Raw genomic sequence first — 7,904 nt, 5'->3', positions numbered from 1 at the left:
CTTCTACTTTGGCTTGGAAATAAAGAAAACGCTTTGCATTTATATTTGAGACACATCGGTGTTTCATTTATATTTAGAACTTTCTCGGCCTAAATTTTTCGCTGAAAGGATTAAGAAACTACTTAATCCTCAAACAAATATATTAGTAAAAAAATGTGAATGTTTTGGTATTGTTTCTGAAAAATTGACTTGTGTAAACCCCAGCACGTGGCCATAAGGAACAGCTCACTTTTGTTTGCAGACGTAACACCTTCATTGTTGCGTATCTCTACGGTACGTACGCCACTTCCTTCCCATACTTTTCCGTTATTGACGTACAAGTACCCATTCTGACGGGCCTATTAGTAACACCATAAAATTTGCGTTTGTGTTGGAGTTTCGGTCACGCTGGTTTTACTGGGTATGTAATTGCGTATGTCTGTCAAATTCACAGTCTTTATTTAACTATTTAAAAATACGTTCTTTAAAAACGAAATAAACTAAACTCAGATGATTCTATCTGTGTGTCAGATGAAAATAGAAACATTGCTATTTCATATGTACGTACATCTGCTTTGTACAGAAACAAATCTAATTTGCCTTTACACGATATGTTGGCATTTCCATATGTAAAAAGTGGCATGTGCACATGCAAATACATATCGTGTAAGAACACCTTTACTTGACTACAGCGTTCGTACCAGGGATGAAAAATGGAAATTTCAGATTGTACCTAATATCACAAAATAAATGTACCTGAATGAGATAGATTGTACTTAAAAAAACTTACATCATTCATTTGTAGTTTTTTTTATAAATTTTATTAAAAACATGAAAACAAAAGATGGATGTGCATACTTTAAACATGATTAGGTTTCTTTTTAACTGAGCCTATATCTATAGACTATAGTCTAATGGGAATCGGAGAAGCGTTGTTTTTGTTTAATTTTGACTCTGAAAAATATTGGCAAAAAAGTCAAAAAACACACTGTGCGAAGTATACTTCTTTATCCAGCTTTTTATAAAACAACAGGAAAAGTCTACTAATTTATCCGAGAAAATAATCAAATTGCCGTAAGTAACTTCGAAAGTATTTTAAATATATGTCCAGAAATCAAAAAGCGAATATCGCTCAAATAGCTATAGTTCTCATTTAAAGAAAATATGAAATTTGAAGACATCCTAGACACTGGATTGTATGGGCGAATAAAGGCTGGTTGTCATTATGTCATATTTTGACAACAAAATTTTTTGACATATTTTGACACAACTTTCTTTCCTTTATCCCTACCTTTATCGATGATATTATGGGCCAAAAACTTACAAAAAGCCGCTTTAGCAGCGCATGTACACGCCTGAAGGCCTATTCTGACCTAAATCAATCAAAAGATCATTTTTTAGTCTCATTTGACAATTTTTTTTCACTCATTTGACCGCAAATGCCATCGAATTTGACTTAGTGAAAATAAGCGTTAAAATTAATAGAAAAAATTACGAATTTGAGGACAGCTAAGTAAAGTGTTAATTTTTCGTAGTGGCTGGTCTAAAGAGATATTTAAGATAATACAAAATAAAGTCAAGGCGAATTTATACAACGTGGTGTTACTGGCGAATTTAGATTTTCGCCGCGGTACTTCCTAATGTCAAAATGATGTGTTTGTTGTAAACAAGGCGAATTCATATTACAATAAACACATCATTTTGACATTAAGAAGTACTACGGTGAAAATCTAAGTTCGCCAGTAACACCAGTTGGTTGAAATTCGCCTTGTATGAAGTTTTATAGCCATATGATAACGACACGAGTTTAGTTGAAGTTTTAGTTAATAACTTGAATTAAGGCTGCCAAATCTCCCATGAAAACTTTTCGAAATGTTTCCCATATTTGAACGCATTTCAAGTAAATCTGCATCTTTAAATTTTTTAGAGGACGGAAGGATTTCCCGCAAGGACATCGAAAAAAGTAATTAATGGAAAGAGTGCAGTGGGGATAAGGGTGTATTACAAGCATGCAAAACGATATGTTTTCTAGTAGAAAAATGTGTGCATGTCCTGAAGGATTGCAATTGTAAAGCATTTTTAATAGGTGCGACAGGGCGTATGATGAACATTAAATTATTAAATTCAACTTGTATTACACATTTTTTCCTCATTTAAGAAAAAATACCTTTCATAATATTAAATAAGCAAAATAATGCGGTTTAGTCTTTGACATGTGCTCTCGGGCTGATATAATGGTTGTACTTCCGTATGACATATAAAAAATTTAACTAAACATAATTTTCATATCGTTCTTCTTTACAACAGTTGAACAACCTGAAGGGACATATAAAATAAGAAAGCTTATGTTTAATAAATTTCCTTGATAGGCTAGTCTGATTATGTCTAGTGTAAATAAAACAAGTTTAATCCACTATTACAGCCCAACGTTTCGCTTAACTTATTAGCATCATCAGGTGCGCATTGTTTATTTTTGTCTGTTACAGCAATAAAATACAAAATATAAAATGAACATAAAAAGCAGAAAAAACACAACATATGATTTGATGACAGTAACATGTAAACAAACAATTCTAACTCGATACAAGACAATACAGTATAAACACTTAAACATTTTAAAAAACTTAATTGCTAAAAGTTCAGTACCAACTTGAGCTTGGTAGCTTAATCAAGACTGAAAACTTTTTAAACTAATTTTGTAAACATAAAATATAAGCCGCGGCAATGTCATCGGTATCTTCTTTACTATTTATTGTTTTTTTCTCTGTTCTCCATTATTCTCAGAATTTCCAGCCTGTACCTAGTTCTTTCCCTTTTCTCTTGGTCTATTATTTTAGTGTTTTCAAAATCAGCTGTGTGTCAACTAGTTACTGTGTGTTATGCTGGTGCTGTGTTTGTTTTTCTGTTTTTTTTTTATATCTGCTTCGTGTACCTAGAGCCCGCTTAGTTGTTCCAATGTAAACCTTGTCACAGGCTTCATTTTCTTTGCCTTTACATTGAATTTCATACTCAACATTGCTTTTCTATTTAATTTCAATGTTGTAGTCGTTTTTGAGCTCCGAAAGGATATTGTCCAGTAGATCATCCATGATGATATCAGCAATCGTTGGAGAAAGAGGGTTTCCAATGGGCATTCCGAAAGTTTGGGTGTAGAGTTTGTTGTCGTACATAAAAATAATTGTTGTCTTTGAGGCAAAAGTCTTCGGAAAGGTATACTGCTACTCTCTTGATACCCTTGTCCGCTTCGGCATTTTAGCAGCATTCAATGCAACAAAAACGTTTCTCAAACTACACAAAAACATTGTTATAACCGACGCGGACAAGGGAATCAAGACAGTAACAATATACCTTTCCTAATTCTTGGAGAAAATGAGCAACCTTATAAAAGACAAAAATACATATAAGACAAAAAGAACGGGCCCAACAACCACTCTGCAAAGGAAAAACAACAATATAGTGGACGATCTCTACAAAAGCAAATATATAAACATTGAAGAAATGCAACAGCTTACCAGCACTGCGGCTACTGCGGCTACTGCACCAAGAATGTATGGGTTGCCAAAGATACAGAAACCCGAAATTCCTCTATGTTATAAGCTGTCCAAATTTGTTGGAGGAATTCTAAAGACTGTGATATCCGAAAAGTATAACGTCAAAAATGCCCTTAAACTAAAAGATAAGTTAAAAATGTTTGTGTGCGTGAAAAACAGATGTTAGTGTCGTTTGATGTTGTGTCCTAGTTTACAAATATAGCGGTAAATGTAGCAACCAGGGTTATTATGAATAAATGTGAACAAATTAAGAATATGACACGGATTCCAAAACATAAATTTCAAACCATTCTAGACTTTTGCCTCAAAGACAGCAATTATTTTATGTATGAAAACAAACTCTATACCCAAACTTTCGGAATGCCTATGGGAAACCCTCTTTCTCCAACGATTTCTGATATCATCATGGATGATCTACTGGACAATACCTTTTCGTAGCTCAAAAACGACTACAACATTGAAATTAAATTCATTACCAAATACGTGGACGACATTTATGTGATAATTAAAAGAAACGACGTGAATATCATTCTAAAAACACTAAACAAATAACACAGCAATATTCAGTTTACCATAGACATGGAAGAGAATGCCAGTATCTCTTTTTAGATGCGCGTATTTTTAGAGAAAATGGCACCCTTATCCTAGATTGGTATTCTAAGCCTACATCTTCTGGACACCAAATTAATTATTACTCTTCCCAACCCACCAAATATAAAAATAAAACCGCCAAAAACTTTATACATAAAATACTGACAATTAGCCGTCCCAAATTTCACCCAACAAACATAGAAAAGATAAGGAAAATTTTCAAAACCAACTATACCCCGACTACTTAGTACGCGAACTATTAAAACAAATAATTTATGCAAATAGATAGTCACCGAAGTAAAACAGAAAACTCAAAAGCAACGAATACAGCAAAACAATATTACAGCGTTACCTACATACCTAAGCTAAGCAAAAACTGCCCTGCAGGGAAACCGCGGACTAGTGAATCAAATTTCTAGTTCCGTACTAGGTCTTTATCGCCAAAAAGGAACTAGTCCGATAGGAACTATATCCCCACCAGTCCAAAATCGGCGAAAAGTGGTACTTTTAAGAAACTAATTTTTTCAGTTTTTTTCACTTCAAATCTAGATCTAAAGTGACGAATTTAGAAATGGTTCGGAACTATAGAAACAGGGATGCAGAACGAACTAGATCCTATCTGTCGAATTTATAACTATCGAATAAGGGATGCAGCGGGGGGCTTGTTTACTTTACATAGATATGTGTTCGGCGGCTTTTTCGTTCAAATACGCTTCTATTCTGTGCTTCGCAGATGCTATTTCATAGTTTGGTAATACAAAACAAAGCTTTGTGTTAACATATTAACATCTTGGGGCCATCTGGAATCTAACCAATAACAGCGGGCACCTCTGCGAAGTCAGCTACAGTAAGGTAAGTAAACGTACATTTCTTACAATCATTCAAACAAATTAAATTTCAAATTGAAAAAACGTTTCTTTGAGAATAATGTAAAATCGCACACGGAAGAACCGAAAAGATTGAAAAATCATGATACTTTTTTCTTTCGTCTGTCGATTTTAGAACTGGTTCGGAACTATAGAATTTAGGACTAGTTCGGAACTATCGAAAAAGGGATGCAGCGGGGGGCAATTGACACTTCCTAGGACATCGCCATGTTAAATTCGCCAGTTGTTGTATGCAAAAGAGATTTATCGCGAACCAGTACTGGGTCTAAATGTACTAGAAGCGCCCCAGTTCAGAACTAGAGATTTTCCCCACAGGGTGCAATCACCAACTATCCAAAGCACAAAACATAACTTGTGCATACAAATCCAACTTCACCTTATCCTCAAGCTTATCCAAACACAAAAAGCCCAATTGAATCCTAACAGAAAAGCAATGTTGTGTACGAAATTCAATGTAAAGGCAAAGAAAACGAAGCCTGTGACAAGGTGTACATTGGAACAACTAAGCGATCTCTAGGTACCCGGCTAGCAGAACACGAAGCAGATATAAAAAAACGAAAAACAAACACAGCACTAGCACAACACATAGTAACTAGTGGACACACAGCTGATTTTAATAACACTAAAATAATAGACCAAGAGAAAATGGAAAGAACTAGGTACACGCTGGAAAGTCTGAGAATAATGGAGAAAAGAGAAAAAACAATAAATAAAAAAGATGATACCGATGACATTGCCGCGGCTTATATTTTATGTTTACAAAATTAATTTAAAAAGTTTTCAGTCTTGACTAAACTACCACATTTTTTAGCAATTAAGTTTTTTATAATGTTTAAGTGTTAATACTGTGAGTGTTGTTTTGCATGGAGTTAGAATTGTTTGTTTACATATATTATTGTCATAGTTTGATGTATCAGGGTTGTTGCGAATATTCGTATTCGCATTCGCAACCGTGGAGCTTCCGCATTAATTTTAACATTCGCATTCGCTTTCGCATTCGCAAAAATCAATGCGGATCTTTTGCGAATGCGAATATTGAAGGGACCAAAAGTTACAGTTATTTTTTTACGAGTTAAACTTGGCCAAATATTTTTTATTCCGAAATGAAAGTACTTTCCGGATATTAAAGAAACCACTTATCCCAATTAAACAAGGTTTGTATCCAATGAAAGAGGACTTAAATAGCCTTAAAACTGAAATATCTAAACGAGGAAAGCCATACATTGAAAAATATTTTAATAAGAAATGTTAATTAATTACTAAAGGCCTGCAAATGTTGAACTATAAAATATAGCGACATGTGCCACATCATGCAAGTGCAAGTTCATATTATGTCGCTCATACATGTTCACAATAACATATGAAGACACTGTCGAATAATTGAAATCAAATCATGCATCAAATCTATGTATGTCATCACAAGCAACTCATGAGACACATGCGACATAGTCAGCATTATTAATTACATTTTACAGCATGGCGACGAATAACTGTTACCCAGTTTTTTTTGAGAAATAAAAGGGTCCTTTATAAATTTTGCGAAAAAAGTATTTTATTGTTAATTTTCCACAGATTTTACTTTAGTTGTATTAGTTAGTTTTTAAATTTTAATCCTTATCTACATTTGCCAGCAGTGTAAACTTTGAGAGAAAAGTTCCTTTGGCACGCAAGTCTTTTTCTGGTGTATTTTTTCTTAGGCTTTGTATAAAAAAAGTACAAAAAAGAAAAAAAACTGTATAAGGTTGGTCGAATGAATGGCCGTCCTAGTCACCAGTCCCGAGTCTATTAGATTTTTGAGTATGAGGCCTTATTTTGGACAGAAGGGGGAGTATAAGGGACTCAAAATGGAGAAAATTAGCCTATGGTTACAGAAGATATGGAACAAATTAACTGACGAGGACCTGCGTGCCAAATGAACTTTTCTCTCAAAGTTTACACTGCTGGCAAATGTAAATAAGGATTAAAATTTAAAAACTAATTAATACAACTAAAGTAAAATCTGTGGAAAATTAACAATAACATACTTTTTTCGCAAAATCTATAAAGGACTCTTCTATTTCTCAAAAAAACCTGGGTAACAGTTATTCGTCGCCACGCTGCATATAGAATAACACCTTGTTTGAGTTGACATGACATCGAAATGCATGAGATTTTTGAAAAATACATTTTTACAGAAAATGTTGAATTTTGCAGTTCTTTATTAATTGCCATAAAACAAACATTGGGTCAGGTATGTATTTACATGAATTTCTTTATTATTAAGTTATAAAAAAATATAAATAGAAATGGTAACCTTCACTCGTTATTTCTGTTTAAAAGCTATTTCAGGCCTCTTTCATATGATACAAATTTGTTTAATTTGGATAAGCGGTTTGTTTATTATCCGGATAGGACGTTTATTTCGGAATATAATAGGCCAAATTTAACTCGGAAAAAATAACTGTTATTTTCGGTCCCTGGAATATTGTGCAAGTCCACTGATAACACGTATATCTGACCAGTCACAGAAGAAAGAATTAAAAATGAATTACAAAAACTAAAATCGAAAAACGCTGATGACGTGGCAGGTTCTCCAAATTCCGAAACAACCAAAAGAATGAGAATGAAGAATTCTTTGGAAAAACAACGATGTCTAAGCAACGATTGTGCCATGATGCTAGATTGGGAAGATGAAAGTCATGAGGATACATCCGACATGTGCAGCCCGGTGAAATTCTCAAAAAGTAATTATTGCACCGCAATAAAAATAAATAAATATAAAGAATTTACAATTTTTCCAAGTTTAAAGTTTTTCAAGTTTGTCGCCTTGAGCGATTAGTTGCGTATATAGTGGCGCAGGTTTGATTTACGACCCTTTAAAAAGTTTTTATTAAGTACAATGTTCCAATTTTTAAAT

The sequence above is a fragment of the Rhagoletis pomonella genome, unplaced genomic scaffold, assembly GCF_013731165.1.
Source record: "Rhagoletis pomonella isolate Grant_MI unplaced genomic scaffold, Rhpom_1.0 Rhpom_scaffold_00003, whole genome shotgun sequence".
Taxonomy (NCBI): Eukaryota; Metazoa; Arthropoda; class Insecta; order Diptera; family Tephritidae; genus Rhagoletis; species Rhagoletis pomonella.
Note: the sequence above shows the minus strand (reverse complement) of the source record.